The sequence below is a fragment of the Cyprinodon tularosa genome, unplaced genomic scaffold (assembly GCF_016077235.1).
Source record: "Cyprinodon tularosa strain WSP-4 unplaced genomic scaffold, ASM1607723v1 ctg4, whole genome shotgun sequence".
NCBI lineage: Eukaryota > Metazoa > Chordata > Actinopteri > Cyprinodontiformes > Cyprinodontidae > Cyprinodon > Cyprinodon tularosa.
In genome coordinates this window covers 1,374,077-1,392,283 of record NW_024039118.1, presented here as the reverse complement: position 1 = coordinate 1,392,283, position 18,207 = coordinate 1,374,077, and positions in this window count along the sequence as shown.

The window sequence follows — 18,207 nt, the reverse complement described above, 5'->3', positions numbered from 1 at the left end:
TTGTGACCCCCCTCCTCTGAGACAGGCACTATCATCAGACACTAACCTGTTGGAAAGTTTACCGCATATAGTTGTAATCTTGTGTTTCCCTATATTTTTTTCATCAATCACTCGGAATTTAAGTGCCAGATTTGTTATTCTGATGTTTGTAGTAGACAGTTCTTACAAAGAGCTTTCTAACACTGATGGATGCTTCTTCTCCATGGCAAATGTCTGAACCCCCTTTTATCTCCTCAATGTCTGATTTATCTATAGTCCTTGACTTTTCTGTTTTATGCCTTTGTAGACCTGACTGAGACCATTTCAGACTAGCCATGACAAGTAAGTAGGACACTAGGCGAAGCTCCGTGCACGTCCCAGCTTGCTGCTAACTCACATCATCACATATATCTATTTGAGGAGTTTTGCTTACAGGCCAATAAGTCATGTTGTCCCTGAATCTTTTCTTTAGAAAGTCTCCTCTTGCTCACAGGATCAGGGTGAACATGTGGTCAGAATGCTGTCTGCAAAAGCATGTAAAGCCAAACATTTTTTTTCTTTTTTTTTTATTGACTGTGGCATATTCACTTATTGGAAGCCCCATCTTGTAATTTATGATAATGTGACAGATTATGAAAACCCACGCATGTCTTTGGTGGTTTCCTTTAGGCTGATCCTCTCATTTGATGCAGGGAGCTGGTGTCTTGTTCAGACATCTGTTGAATAAAATAGAATGTTCTGCATTTTTTATATGCTAATGCAGTAAATACAATTCTAAACGCTGCCTGGAGAAGTGTTTGTGTAAGCAGGAGTTTTATATCTTCAGAGTTGTCATGCCTGGAAGCACAAACTTCTTTCTGCCTTAGCTAAAAGCCTCTCAATCAAGGCTAATGGAGAAACTATTCAGACCTTTTAGGGTTTTTGTTTTATCAAGGTAGGCTTAAAACATACACAAGTATACTAACTAATTAGAATATGTAATTATAATTGAGGTTTGTATTTCCCAAGTCTCATTACATTTCATCCTTGGCCCCTTTCACATAGCATCAAGATCAAGCTATGATGTGAGAAATCAGTTTGGTGTTTATTTAAGAGTCTTGGCATGAGATGGCTTAAATAAGGAGTTAGGCTCTTGGCAGGAAGAGGACCAGATATAATATCTAAGCTGCATCTAGATTTATGAATGTATGTGCCAGATTGTCAAAGATAAAAAAAAAATAAGGTGCACTAATTGTAGGTAATTATATTTTTAGAGTTGTGAAAATCTCAATTGGATGAAGCATGCAGGGAATTGGTGGCAACTTATTAATGATGTTCGTAAATAACAGATCAGACAGGACAGCTCTGGGATACAGGAGTACGTACAGTGGGGGAAATAAGTATTTGACCCCTTGCTGATTCTGCAGGTTTGCCCACTTACAAAGAATGCAACAATCCACAATTTTAATCATATGTACCTTCTAACAGTGAGAGACAGAATCCCAAAGAAAATTCCAGAAATTCACATCATATGAATTTATACAAATTGATAACCATCTGATGAGGAAAAACAAGTATTTGACCCCTGGACATAATTAATAAGAATCATGTCTGTTGGTAGGTTACCGTATATAGACTTAGATTTCTCATTTTGCTTGCACAAGTGTAAAACAAAAATAAATTTTGTTTAGAACAGCTCTCTGGAAATTTTTATTTTATATATATATATATATATATATATATATAGATATAGATATAGAGAGATTCTTTATTTTGAAAGATAATTTTCAAACCAATTTTAAATACTGAGAAATATTCTAAAATCGCTTCTTAGTTGAATGACTGTTTTTGAACATGAATATAACTAATTTAGTTCAATATTTGTACAATAGTTTGAGTTGTCTAAATAGATGTTGATGACCCCTACATTCAGATAAGCAGCATACTCTCAATAGAGATCAGTGACACCATTTCTTTTTCTTTCTTTTTTTGTTACAGCTGGCTGCATTATAGGATTACAACTGTGCTTGAAAGTTTACATCCCCTCCCATTAATTTAAATGAGAAATTGACACTAGTAATTAAAATAACACAAACTTGAAAAAAGAAACAAAAAATCAAAATATTGAATGACAATTTTATAAAATAAAATATAGATTTTTTTGTTTGAAAAAATAATTCTAAACCAGAAAAGCACTCAGAAAGCACAGACCTTCACCAATTAGCAGATTTTGCACAATATTGTCAAGTTTGGTGGAGGTTTGACAGGACCCAAACACAGACACAAAAGCTGAAGTGGTTTCTTGAAGCTTTAATAAACCAAAAGTCCAATAGAAGCAAAAATCCAAAACATAAATCCACAAAGTCCACAAAAACTGAGAACCAGGAATACTGACAAGAAGGAGGCAAAAAATGATGACAAACCAGCAAAGAGTGACTGAACAGGAGGAGAATAAATGGGAGAGAGAAACAAAGACCAGGCTAATTAGCAGATTGGGAGCAGGTGTGAACAGAGGAGGCAAGAAGGGAGCAAGGGAAAAAGGAGACTGACACAAGAAGGCAAACAAGAAATACCTTAAGAACTCATATACAATCAAAAATAACTAGGACACGAAAATGGAAATAAGACAAATGAAAACTTGAACACAACCAAAATCATGACAAATATTGTGAGTCACATGTTTGTGAGTCAAACATGTTCTCGTTGGCTGAGATAAAAACAAACTGTCCAAGACAAACTAAACTTTCTCATGAACAGTGAACAAACAAACCTGTCAACAGGTGCAGAAGTCTGAACATTTCCTGAACATTACAGAAGTGATTGCCTCAAAGGAGTTCCATCAGGTTTGTTTACTTGTTTTATCATTTAATAAATACATATGTATATATGTGTATTTATTCAAAATCACTGTCATGATTTACACTTTTTTTTTTATTACTTTAGTGAATTTTTATGTATTTTACTAGCAGCTGATATTTTTCTGTCTTTAATGGAAGGGTATGTAAACTTTTAAGCACAACTGTATATTTCGATTTTTGTGTTGAGTCAAAAAGGATGCTAGTGCATACACATGAGAACAGATATTTAAAATACATTATAGTTTAGTTAATCAGTGCAGATGTTGATAAATACTATTTTGAGCTATTTATAATTTTTCAAAGGGGGTTCAACACAAACTATTGGTGGTTTGACCTATAGGTGGAGCTTCTAGTATAAAGCCCGAGTTGAAGAAACCCCCTCGCTAGGGTTGTGCACTCTGTGGGTCCTGTGACACAAAGTGCTAGTGCTTCATAGCTAGGACGCTAATGCTGATTTGTATTATTTCTTTGTATATAATTGTTTTAAGACTGTTTATTTTAATAAATGTCTGGTTCTATAAGCGCTGCTCTGTCTTTGCACTTCACTGAATGGAAACAAAAAAATTTAAAACCACCTCCAGTTATATAATAAAGACTTGGAGTCCTCCTTCAAGTTATTACACTTCAACCAGTTATTACAGTTGACACGGAGATTTTTTGTTACGGCTTGATGTTTGGTGATGGAATGAGATGAGTTAAAAGTATAATCATGAACCCTTTTCTAAAAAAAAAGAAAAAGCCCTACAAGTACCTTTTAAAGATTTCTTCATCTAAACATGGCCTGAAGTTACGTTGAACTTCCCTCATTCACTGCATAATTTTCCGTGATCTTATTGAATTAACTGCATCTATGAGTCTTAAATGGATCCATTGCTGGGAAGTAAAGCCCTTCCTTTTATTAATTTGTTTTTGCAATTATGCCTCAGAAATGTGGTTTTAGACAAACAGACTGAATCATGAGCTTCAGCTCAATATCTGCCTGAATTGTGCATCATCTGTCTTTTTAGGAACAACATTACACATTTTTCCATTTCCAAGAAAAGGTCAGCAATGAAATTTATATAATGATGCAATTATAATTTGTTGTTGCTGTACCATATCGATCAAATTTTGCATGTAATGCTTGAAATTTGTATAATGTATTTAAAGATTTGTTCTTTCTTTCTTTTGTAATTACTTGCTTCGAATTTGAAAACAAAATATCCTTCCACATCTGAAATTTATCTTGATAAGGACCAGAGGTCAAATAAACAAAAAAATAAATAAAATAAATAATAATAATAAAAATCAATTAAGGATTTAATTTGAAAATGCAGGATTCAGGTTTAGGATCTTCAAGGATAAAAAATTTGGCATACTGCAAAACAAACTGGCTGCACTATCATTTAGATATGTTTCCTTCAATTACTTTATCAGTAGGGGGTCAACATGTAAGCTTCCTTCCTTTTTTAAGAATTTATAACATCACTGTTCCCAACAACCTCAATAAGTTGTGACATTCATGCTTTTTTTTGCAAAGTTTCTGTCTTAGTTAAATAACACACTTCTGTCATTTTTGCCCATCTCTGTCTGGCGTTGCTGCCTTTTTTCACATATTACTGTAAAAATGTCCACAGCTGTATATCATTTATTCTCCAGATGCACAATAATTATATTGTGAAAACACTGTAGGGTAAAGTATATTATTTGTTTATGTTCTTAATTCGGTCACTTATTCTGTTATTTTTTATATGCTTTTTAAGGTCCACATTTGTGTGACTACTTTTGCTATAAGCTTTTGCTGCAACTGTAACACCACAATAAAGGGATTTTCTATTCTATTCACATAAGATCAAGGACAGCCCCTGGTTGATCTTACCTTAACTCAGAGGAACTAATTTCTCCAATCATAAAACATCATATAAGTCACATTTTATGATAAGCTTTCTAATGTTAGAATACATAACTGCTTCAGTTTGTTGTCTTTATCTTAAAAGGCAGTTTATTTCATTTTTGCAAATGATTAAATAACTTCATATGAAAATAAAGCCAACACATGGGGAACAGTTTAAGCAGTCTGCTCACACTGTTGTATGGATTGGAGCTTTATGTAAGAAAAGACAATGAGTAACCTTTGTGGAGTATTGACTCAGACTTCGTGGGTTGGTGTTGTGGCATTGAGCTGACTGCTGGGAAGTTTATGAAGTACTTATTTCTCCAACAGCAATGAAAATCTGAACAATGGATGATTTCCTTTGATGATGAATCTTCACAGTTACAGTACTTAATTTTGCTTGGAAATATGAATTTCTATGACCACTGTTGAGTTTACGTATATCCCTCTTCAAGGCAGATGGAATATGTGGGTTTTTACGTTTAAAAGTTTAGTAATGTTTTTTCCCAACACCTTTAAAAATAATTCCCTTTTTTATTAAGTTATTAAGTTATTTGTACATAGAAAAGTAAATATCACTATCAATATTTACATCCTTCCATGAATTCTTTATTAGCTTTGCTGAGGTTAGTTAATGGAGGCAGCAGGTCTATAATGGAAACCAATACATCACTCCAACCAGCAAGTGTCTTTGGCTCTCTAAAAGTACTTGTGTCCCCTTGTAGTCTTCAAAGGCCAATGTCCTGCATGCTATATGTTTCTCTACTCCAAGACGACAAATTCAGTTTGAAAAATTACTTATTAAATCATTATATTCTTCCTTCATCCACAGCTCTCCCAAAAAGATGATTAGCCTCCTGTTGGTGTTGTGGAGCTAATTAAATTGGTTGGGACTAATCTCTGTGCATAATTTTTACTTCCTGAACCTGGATTATCTACCTCTGGTACCAGATTGCTTTGGTCAAGTGATGCAACGATAAGCTTTTTGCTTGCACTGCTGAAGGTGCAACTGCAGCGAGCACCAGCAGCCTGCTCACTTCCTTCTTGCTGCAGACCAAGCAAACTCTAAACCAGGCCTCGCCCCCTTAGTGCGGCAGCCGAGCTGAACCTCTACTAAGAACTGAGCCGAAGCTGAGGAGCACCCTGCCTCTGTCATCCCCTTTTCTGTGAACCACAGCCACTCTAGAACCACCTAACCAACTAAAATATTTGCCTTTTTTTTCTACTTTTGAACCTTGCCTGGGCAGGCTAAAGAACATATAGGTTTTAATGCTTATAATTTTACTCCAGAAGGAACTTGCTTGAGCTCTCTGCTGGATGGTTTATTGTGTTATTTAAACCATGTGATAAGCATATTGCTGTTGGGTTCTGTGAAAGATTGCAACTCAGGTTACCTAAGTTAGGTAATTTTACATTCTTTCCCCCTCCTCTCTATCTCTCTCTCTGGACGTCATACGGCAGCAACCTAGGTTCATACTTTTTTTCTGAATTGCCTTTGTTTTGCTTCGTTTCTTTCAGCAATTCTGTGCTTGCAATAGAAATAGGAATTTATTTGTTTAATAAATTTTATTCTATATAAAAATTGGTTGTCTGTGATTGTTTTATATCTGTGCTTTGTTGTCTCTAGGGCTCTAGGTTAGTAACACTCTTTTTAGTTGAGAGGTTTATTATATAGAGACATTTCATGTGGTTTGGTTGCAAATATCAATATGTATTATTGGTTAATTCAAGTCCAGGTCCGCAAGTTGTTTATATATCCACATTTCCTGGTAAGATGAGGTAATAAACTGATGATCAAATTATTAATTATAATCATTAAAGGGTAATAGCTACTAATCACAATTACCTAAAATATGTTTCCGCTGTGTATTTATTTTTAATAAGAAGGATCAAATATTAATTATGGTTTCCTATAACAAAAAATTGTCATAACTAAATAGGAATAACTGCACAACAAAGCTAATATATGCCGCTTGCAAATGGGATTTTGTTCTTTCAGCAACGATTCATATTTTGTTAATAAATAACTAATAATTTTTTTTTAATCAGTCTAAAAGGATAATAATTTAGCGTTACTTTTCTAAGTCCTTTCATTGTCTTGGTGTAAAGGATCGAAAATTATACAAGTAGATGAATGAAACTTGCGTAGGCCTGAAGTTTTCTTCAAGTTATCTTTGCTGATTTCTTTTCATTCTTTCCATTTTTACCAAATGTTATGATATAACCCATCAGCAGCTTTGTAAGGTGCAAAGTCATGTAAATGTTTGACTCCAAAGAAAGTGACTGAAATATATAAAGCTATCAAGCTTTCATCATTCTGATATTTAGTCAAATTAAACTTTTTTCCTAATTCTAGCCAATATAAAAGATCAAATTCTATCTAATTTATAATCATGATAAAATGTGGTTTCAGTTGTATGCTACACTATTCTGTGTGCAAAGTTTTTGAATAGATTAGACTAAATAGATATTCTCATGCCCTGTAGGTTTGTATACTTCTGTTCTACTTGTATACTGTAGATCACCGTCACACCCATTTAGCTATCCTTAATGTTGACTTTTATTTGAAACTAAATCCAAATTTAAATATTTAGCTGTTAATATTTGCGTTGGAACAAATCACATTTAATGCAATCTGACCGATGCCAGACCATATAAAACTCTCTGGGATTTAGGATTCATATCTTCCACCACATCAATGACCTCCTCATTTCATTTGTTCACATCAACTTGCACTTCAGAATTTAAATAGGACTTTATAGTGACAAGCTGTTTCCGGCAGTTTAGTGGAATCCAATTCTAAGACACTAAGTATTATTTTGACCAGCGGTGGAAATTATTTTGTCTGACATGCACAAGGATACATCTATGTATAGGATGTTATCTTTTTTTTTTCTTTAGAAAAAGATTTGTATAGCATGACCTAAAGCTGGAGACTGATATTTTAAGGGTTCTTCATTTTTTTTAAAGCTAAAGATTTATTTTCAGCTGGCGTTAACAACGATGAAATGGGGAGACACTGTGCTGCCAAGTGGCCCGGCACAGAAGAGCGACAGGCCTGATGACAGGCCGGGGCAAACAGTGGCTTCAGTGAGTCACCGATATGGGACTGCAATGACATGTCATCACTTCAGCATCTGTTCTCCTGGGCTCTGGAGCTCCACGTTTAAAAGGAAGGATTATTTTGACTGTGTTGGTGAAGCTAAATGGGGGAAAGACAAGAGAGGGCAAAGAATGAAGAACATCAGAAAGTCCCAGAGATAAAAATCAGGCAATGGAAAATGTTTTGTTGGGGAAAAAATGAAGTTGATGCTTTTAGAAGTGCATGACTGTTGCTGAAGGTGGCCAAGATGCCATACTGTACTCTAACTTGAAAGAGAAGCCCAAAGGAGGCCTGATGTCAGCATATGAAAGTGAATATAACTATAAAACTCTAAACAACCTCAAACTGATTTCATTGATAGGGGTTGGTGTGAAATCTGAATCTTTTCCTCAGTTATTTTATAACCACAGGCAAAAATATAAATGAGAAGGCAAGAATATATTTTAAGAAATCTTATTCATTTGAATGAAGCTAAATGATAATTACCCTAACAGTATACAAAAAAATTACCACCTATATGTTAATTCAGCTTTCTTACTATGTAAAAAAGGACTATCCCACCTGAGAAGTTTTCTTCTTTTTGCAACAGCCAATGCATGTGGGTCTGGCCTTTGCTACTTTCAAGGTACTCAAAAAATGCGTCTGCACGTGCACACTGACAGGCACATTGCCCTGAGAGAAATAAAGCCTGGCACTTCTACTAGTAACCACATTTGAGAGATCTGATTTCTTTTGTTCTGTTCTTATCATCAACAGTTTGTTGAAATGTTTGTTATCAAGAGAAACAGAATACAGTCTTTAAAAGACGTTTGTTAAAATCTGTATGCTAATCAAATGCAATCATCACTGAATAGGGATAAAAGCAGCAAAAGCATTCTTAACATTTTTTTTTCTTTGTATATTTTTGTAGCATTGTGACCCAGGACAGAAGCTCCTGTAATGCTGTTAAAGAGGCCACAGGCTGGAAAAGTTTGGGAACTGAAGCTGTAAGAACCACCTCTGGGTCAAACCATATAGTCTGCCTTCAGAAAGAAAATCATGGAGGAACATTTAAAGCACTCAGTTCCCTTCGGATTAAGCATTCTTTCACCTAGGATTATTATCCAGGCCACATCAATGAGTCCATCTTTGAATGACTAAACAAAAAAGAACACACATCACAGACAAATACATGAGTCACTAAGGCTTGTAAATATAGCGAAGTGACTGAACTTTAAAAAATATGTAGTTCTTAGATTTAAAAAACAACTTTAAAAGTGATGCAAGCTATCCAAAAGAACTAAATCTTCCTTTCTCGGGAGTCAAGAACAATCAGTGGGAATTAAATCAGTGTCTTTGGTTTTGTGCTAAATGATTTACAGAAATAAATTAGATGAGTCATGAAGGAGCTGGCTCACATCCAAGCTTTTAATGAATAAATTAGAGCTGAAATTTGTCAGTGGCATGACTCCGTGTTACTCCAAAGCATGATTTTATATGACCAAATTACATTTATTTACATTCTACGCCACCTGAAAATCCTGCCAATAGAAAGATGTGAGAACCACAAAGTGCATAATCCTATCTGTGTAGAATCCCCGGCAGCTAACCTTAAATCAGTGTAAGCACATAAACCAAACATACAGCCTCACCCCATGCAAGCATACTTGGAGCAAACAGGATCAAGGTGACCTCAAATAGCACTGACCTGTTGTTTCTGTTTAAAGAAGGCTTTACTCTTTGTTTCCACATAGTGTCTGTTTCCTGTTTTCAGATCCAATCTTCTGAGCATTAATTGGCTGCTGTCATTTTTAAAAGCTTATTATACATCCTTTGATGTGCTGATTCAAATTGCCCATAGTCAGAAGGTAATTTATTATTACTCAACAAGAGCCGGTGGCCCGTTGGGAGCACCCCACCTCTCATCAGATCTCACTCCCACACCCACCAAACACCATACTCTAATGCTTATTTTGTTCTTTGTATTGAGGTGAATTATCATTTTAACTTACACGGGCTGCTCTTAGTCGGGATACACATGTGCATGTATGCTGAGAGAACATGACTATAAAGCTTTTGATGATATTTGTCAAGATAACTTCTACACCTTAAGATTTAAAGAGATTTAAACAATGTTATAACCTGCTCCCATTCCTGCTTATCTGTTTTCCTTTCCTTTCCTCTCTATGTCTACTTTGTATCTATTCTGTTTTCTTCTGGATTCAATATTTTTCCTGTCTATTTTTTCTCTTTATCCATACTGTTTCCTGTCTTTTTCCCTTTCTAAGTGTATAAATATTTTTGCCTTTTCTACTTTTTATCCACATTTTTATTTTCCTTTATGTTTCCAGTGTATTTCATACCCTCTCCTGTGTTTGCATTCATTCCTCTTTCCGGTCTGTTTCCACTCACTGTTTATTTGCTGTCTGTTTTGATGTTGTTCAAATTCTCTGTCGGCTTACCCTTCATCCACATGATTGGAAAAGCATAGGCAGAACATTTAAAGTTAGAAATAAATGTTGAGTTCAGTATAATATATATTGTAAAATTACATTATAACAATGAGGGAAGATCAAGTAAGAATGTATTGTGTTCCATGTTTTGGAAACTGGAAGCCAGTCTGACCCATTTTTGAACTAGCTCCATCAATATAGGATTGACACTTTTGAGAACAAAACAAAGGATTTCCTCATGAATTTATCTGGAACACCTTCCTAATGATTACAGCTCTGCTCACGGCCAAAGAGAGAGAAAAAAAAATGAAAGTGATGATTTAATGATTTGACCACTAACTGCTCTTCACAGCAAGCAAAGCGCTTAATTAGCTGGCCCTTTTCCTCCTTTGACATTTACGTTAACCTTAAATAAAGTCTCTCCAACACGAACAACTTCTCCCAAACCTGAAATACAAGAAACGAACCCAACTCCACAATCTTTTCAGCATTTAGACAGTCAAGACTGACAGGTTCCACCAGCTGATGGGAAAAATCTTTCTCTGCCCTCATGAGAATGTGATATATTCTAGATAAATTTCTCCTGCAACTAATTTGACCCCAAAATCCATTTTCTTCCCCTTTAGACATTCAATCATTCTGGTGATATGTTTACGTAAGGCCGTCCTCCGTGCTCTTTCCCCATTTGTGAGTCTCACATAGCGGAAAAATTTCAGATCTTATTTTGGAAAGTAATCTTTTCTGAGTGATGCAAACAGCAACTTTTAAACAGAGGATGCATGAGGAGAAATGGGCTTGTGCATGTTCGTGCATGCGTTTAATTGGAGTTCCCTCTCAGGAGTAGGTACAGGGTTGTGCATGTGCAGTTTCTTTAGTTTTTTTGTGAAAAGGGCGGGTCTTTTTTAAAAACATTCTCCTCTATACTTTTAGATCTTTCAGTCTGGTCTAGGCTCAGTTACAGTAGCTGTTGGGAAATGTGACTTTGACCCCTTAATTTTCACAGGGAGGGACTTAGGAAATTTGGAGACCTAGGCAAAAACAGGCATGGGGCCCTCTGAATTGAGAAAATAACACATAAAACACACCCAATATACAGATACAGAAATTTTCATAGAATAGACATACATTACTTGTTCTAAGTTATGTCCCGCTCTTCTTGTCCCTTTTCTTGTTGTTTTTCTCTCTGTTTTGTACTCAGTTGACTTTTCATGCTGTCTCAAAAGGAATGAAAGATTTTTTCCAAGCACTAAGATCACTTAGCTGATTGCTCCTTTCTGTGTTTCCATAAAGGCAATGACAAAAGTAAGTAACTCATTCCTTCTTTTCAATATAATAAGCAATTATCTGCTTTTCTCTTCTCCATTTTTCATTTGTATGAAATAATAGCTGCATGAACCAAGACAGCAGACAAGATAGAGGAGAGCAGGAGGCAGGGTTACAACTCCACTTGCTCTGGAGAGCAGAGTCCGGTGCTTTTATATGTCGTTGCCAAAGTCTCCAGTAACAGAAAAAAAGTCACTAGATTTGGCACTGAGACACACTTTGGGCCGGATTTATCAAGATCCAATTTTGCGTGCAGTAATTTGCGCTCGCAAACTGGAATTTTGCGCGAGGGGCTGAACCATGGTTTGTGGGTGATTTAACAAGAGCGATTGCGTAACTGGTGGCAGGTGCAAAACTGTTGGAGACGCCCTATTTAAATGATGGTTTTGCGCGTTTTGTGGTTTGCGGCAAAGTAGTTTGTAGTTTGTGCAAACTAGTGCATTAAGAAATTTTAATCTTACAGTGACACCACCCCCTCCAAAAAAAGATATATATATATATATATATATATATATATATATATATATATATATATATATATATATATATATATATATATATATATATATATATATATATATATATATATATATATATATATATATATATATATATATAAACTTTGGCAACCTTTATTCCCTAAGGTGGTATGTGGCTGAATTTCTACTTCACCGCAGTAAGAAAAAAAAAAAACAAAAAAAAAAAAAACAGGTGTTGTGGATAAGATGACTGCATTGGCATGTTGCTCCAAAGGCGCAGGGGGGAGGTCGGGGTTCTCCAGTAGGGCGTCAGGGCGACATGGCATTTAAAACGTCGGACAGCACTTCTGAAAAACGAGATTGGGAGATCCCAGGTGCAAAAAAGTGCAATGTTGCAAGGAGTTTTGTGATATCTGGTATTGCGTGGGTACTCCTTATGGCTGGCTCCAACAGCTCCAAAATGGCAATGCTGGATAAACGATATGTTTTGATGATCGTTTCCTCGTTCATTCCAAAAATATTCACACGGAGTGAAAAAATGCGTTCTCTGCGTCTTTGCTTCATTTCGATGTCTCCTTCTTGCGACAATAACCGCTGCCATGTGTGCGCAATTACGCATACAGACCATTTGCACCTTCTTTTGAAATGTGTTAAATATAGAGTCAGATACCGTTGGCAAAATTGCTTTCAGGTTTGATAAATCACTTTGCGAGTGCTAAATTAATATATTTACATGTTCTCCTCCCACAAGACGCACTTTTGCGTGTAAACGCCCCATATTGCATATTCATTGCAGAAAAAGTACTAAATGGATAAGAGACGCTATTTAGCACGTTTTAAAGACCAAATCCTTTTAGCACGCTGTTGATAGATCAGTTTCTACATTTTTTAGCGTGCGCAGTGAAATAGCTCAAGTTTTTATACACGCAAACCTTTGATAAATCCGGCCCTTTATATTATAAGCATTCTAATGGCATTTTAGCGAAAAGATTTTTTTTATCAAAATCATAATTAATGTGCACAAAAAGGAATTGTTGTATTAACTATACATGTAAACAGAGTTTTGTGTGGGCCCCCAGGAACTTGAGGCCCTAGGTAACTGCCTAGTATTGCCTAATGGTAAATTCCTCTCGAATTTTAGATAATGCCTAGTTAGCTAATGAACACAACCAATTATTACATCAAAGAGACTATGCAGAGAGTTGTGAAGAAGTGTAAGGCAAAATTAGACTAAACACATTATCTCAACCATTTTTGAAGACAATATTTAGCAAGGAAAGAATCTGACACTACTGCAAAGATATGGCACTGTCAGGTTAGACAAAGAGAGGATAACCCTGAAAAACAACCAATAGCCTCCTGGTAACTTTGGGGAAGCTGCAGAGATTTAAAGCCAGCAGCTGACAAAAAAAATCTATCCATGATGCACTCCAAACATCTGGTCTTTTTGGAGCATTAGCAAAAAAGAAAATGGCAATGTTGAAAAGATTTAATAAGAAGTCCCGTTTTGATTTTGATGAAGCCACTCTGGTCAGATAACATCTAAAGATAAGTTTTTTGCCTACATAGAAAATGAAATGGTATACGTTTGCAAACACTGTTGCCTGAAAACACAATCCACGTTGGAAAACACAGTGGTGGCAATGTTACACTGCTGCCTCAGACTGCAGCAGACATTCCTCTTTAAACTGGAGAATGAGCCTAAACCCTCTTTTTATTCCATAATGTTTTTACAGTTGAGTGATCATTTTACAGAGGCAGCATCAGAACCAGGAAATTTCAGCCCTCCCTTCTAATATGCCATCCTTTGGCTGTGGGCGTATCTGGTTGAGTTACTCATTGCTGGAGGGGGGAAAAAAGGCAGAGGAATCTGTTTTTACGTAGACGTGTTACTACTGTGACATTTTTTCCAACATGTTGAACATGTTTCAGTCTTCTCAGGTCCTTCTGAATAAAGCCTTCCGTTGTTACATGAGAAGATGAAAGTCTGTCTTTCTCCCTCTATTTTTCTGAGGATCTATGGTAACATGAACCCAAAAGGGCATAATGTGCTTTCAGTTTCCTGCTGTGAATCCTATTCTCGTGCCAAAGATAGATCTGCTTCTGAAATGGTATGTCTGGAGACATTTGTTTTATTTTTCTTTGTTCATTTTGCACTGAGTTTATTTTTATTTTATTTTCTTATTTTTGGTTAACTTGTAGATGTGGATTTTTCTATGCTAACATAAAAACCAAAAGGAGAAATTTCTAGGTATCAACCATGCTACTTTTTTTTAACTATGTCAATATTTTAAATTTGTTGCTCAGGGGAGTATTTATTTAAACTAGTCCATATTTTGAACAGTGCAAGCAAAAACTTTAATGTATTATAAAGGAAAAGCATATAATAGAACAATATAAAAGCATTTACAACTTTATTAAAGGAAAAAATGATACATTGGTAAATTCCTTATTAACAATAATGGTAGTTTGCCAACCTACTCCCTTTTATTCACATAGCCCTGAATTAAATTCAGTGCAAATAAATGCCCTCAGAAGCCCCACCATTAGTTAATAAAGTCTAACTGTCTGTTTTTTGATCTCACTATGAACACAGTTGTGTTGCAATAGCATCAAAGGTTGAAGCAGAGTTAGGTTTGATGTCGACAAGCCATTTTTCAACCTTGTGTCTTAAATAGTTGAAATAAGAGGTGCCCCACAAGATAAAATAAAACATCCAGTGTGCCTATAATACTATATCTCTGAAGGTGAGGTGTTCAAACTTTATAATGTTTGGCCTTAGGTCAGGTTTTAAACATGAATATTTTGAAATACTCTATAAATCTTTCTATATTTAATTTAAAAGGCAAAAAATGGAATGAGATGCTTTTGATATGTGTGGAAAAATGATAAAGGGTCATCTGAAAATACAAGCATTAAAATTACTTTTATTCATATAGTTTCCTGCAAATAATTGTAAGCATATGAAACCCAAACTAGAAAACAAAAGGCCACAAAGGTAAATACATGACAACTTATTCAAATACATAAGACTCATTCAGGCTAACTCAAATAGTGGTCAGCTTTCTTGTAGAAAGAGTTTACTTAAATATATAGTAATGGTCAAACAAAATCAGTCAGAAGGAACTAAACTGGCCCACATACAAAATGCTACATGTGACGTATACTTCATACCAACCTAATCTGTCATGATATTTGCTCTTATGACTGGCTTAACTACTCATTTATTTCACCTGTCTAACTCTGCACGGTTTCTAATCACAGCACAACCGAACCACATGCACCGGCTTCTATTTACACTTCTTGGTCCCAAGCATCAGTGCCAACCCTTTCTTAAGCCTTTGGTGTAGAGCGTTTTCCAGCAATAATAATAGAGTTCTGTTTGCCTGATCCTGACCTGTTTATTCAGATTTTTAAGATTGCCTACCCCCTGTCTGATCTTTTTGCCTGACCTGTCTTCGCACTCCTGTTGGATTCTTCTGTGGACTGAACCTGGATCTGCCTCTTGACTTCGCCCTTTGGATTATCCTGCCTTCCTTCCTCAGCTCAGATCTGACCTTGTGTCAGCTCTGCAGCCTTGTAGGCTTCCGCATCTGGAACTCTCTGGCAGCAACAGCTGCGTCTTGTCAGCCTACCGGCTGGAATCATCCTCGTTCTCTGGGCATGGACTGAACTGTCTAACCAGGTTAGTGATTTACGCATTCATAATCATCCTTCGTCAGATTATTGTGCTCACTAACCTGTGTTTCTCCCCTATAGACGTTCCTGTCTTAGACGCCCTAGCCGCTGCTTCTGCAGAACCACTTGTTTAAATAAAAGCTTTTAACTTATTCCACTGTCTGTCTTGCCTGAATTCTAGGTCCCATGTTTTGAGCCTTGACTCTAAACACCTGCATGGTAGTAGGAGTGGTTTGTAGGGATTTCTTCAGCAGATTAGAGTTGATCTGGAGATGTATGGCACTAGATACTAGGACAGTCCTACAGCATATCAGTTAAAGGCTGCAAAAGATGAGAGATTGGTTAGAGGTTTATATTACAGCAGAAAAACAATACTAAACTTATTGTAAGAACAACAATGCAATAACTTTAGTGCAACAAATACCATTATAGAATGGCCTTCTCAAAGTCCAGTTTAAAATGTAACTGATAATCTGTACCATGAATCAAAAGTTGAGGCTTCTGAGTGCCCATTGTCCAATATGACCATGCTTGAATTATAATGACATGTCCTAAAAGATCATATGATTCTAGAACAATGTATAATTTTTCTTCCACTTAAAAGTTGTACACTACTTTTACTATGTCTAAATTCATTGAGATATGAGGTTGTGAAATTATAAAATGAGGAAAAGTTCATGGGATACAAATACTTTCCTCAAACACTATAAATCAAACCACATCTAGTAATTTTACCTAACATATGCATTAGAAGCATATTTCCTGCCGTGAGTTAGTAATAAATAGTTGGCATTTCTTTCATTAGTAGGTGATTAATCTTTCCACCACATTTTAAAAAATATCCTTGAGTTTGTTTACCACTCAAAGAGTAGAATAACCTGCAAGGACCTATTATTGAAACATCTAAAGATCAAAGCATCAGAATATTCATACTAATCTCATTTTAGAATTAAAATCCTACAGGAAAAAAAAACACTTACAGGATTAAAGGTTTGTTTCTCTTTTTACTCCATACCTTTCTGCTACTGCACTAAAATAAGAGCAAGAATGAGAGCAGAGAGTAAAAAAAGAAAGACAAACAAGGAGAGCTTTCATAAACTGTTCTTTCTAACAAAGCCAAAGGATTTGTAAATCTGGAACACAGTGATTTCCTGCCTACTGCCATCCACCTGTCAGCCTTTCTGACACCTAAACTGCTAATAACCCAAAATGTATCCCCTTCAGCGACTTTTGGACTGACTGCTCATGTTCCGACGTGCAAATAGTCCTTTTTTTCTCTCCGTGACACCTTTTCATTGACTCACCAACACATGCTGCTCACTGACAGACAGATCTTTAAATGAGAGACATGGGGGTTTCTTCTAAATAAATATGGATGGAGCTGTCCATCTGTCTATCTTCCACTGAGCTTCTCTGGCACTGAATGCTAACCGGGATTAGCTGGCTTCTTAGAGGCATCTAAAAAAGCATAGTAAATTAGCCTTTTAGAAATAATGAAACCAAAGTATTGTAGTCGACCCTCAAGAGCAGTTTGAGGCACATTGTACTCTTTTTAAAGCTAAGATTGAGTGGTAAAATTTATTAATCTTATGAAAGGCTCACTGTTGGGTTTTTGTCAGATAAGTCACAGATAAAGAGATGAAAAACTTAATGGTATAGTGGAGGATTTTCTTTTTCTGGGTGGATCATCTAAATAAGTGGTCATCCTAATTGTCATATTTTTCTGCATTTGTGCACTTCCAGGCGTATATCTGTGGTGAGTTAGGGTTTCAGACAGTCATTGAAGCTCACCTTTCTTACCGCAGTTCTTTGAAAATGGCAGAGGGTCGTAAGAGAAAAGTGTCTACGAAGTGTACAAGGCTGTCAGCTCTCACCCATTGTCTTCACACGCTCCATTCCACTTATCTATATTTAAAAATACCATGGTGATAAAAATCCAGTCTGGATCCAGGCTTTTTTCCCCCCTTGTTTGTGTTAGAATTCCAGTTTGTGTGGGTTGTTTTTTGTGTTTTCTTTTTCCACCACTAGATGGTGCCCTGTCCTCGTTTGGGCCTCCCCGCACACCTGCGGCTCATTGGTTCATCACCAGAGGAGTATTTGAACAGCAGGCTCGACGCCAGAGTGCCAGTATTGGGTACTCTAGCCAAACTGAGATTAGCAGAGTCTAACCTTAGTCTTGTCTCTCTGAGTTTAAGCTTGCTTTGTCTTTGTTCTCCAGCAGGAAGCCTTCCTGATTCACTGGATAAGCCTGGACCTTCTACCCCCTTGGAAGGATAAACTGAGTCACACTGAGCAAGGGGAAACCTCCACATGATCTGTTCAAGTCCTCTTCAGGAAAACCCGGTGACAATCCGCTCCATTGCTGCTCTGGATCCAACATTAGTCTGCCTGTCCGCCCTCCAACGAGTTCTTTCATCGCTGGATAAAACCCCACAAATTGGATCCAAAGAATAACCGAGGGCCTCCTAAACGTGAGTGTCTCTCCTGCAAATTACAAGCCTCA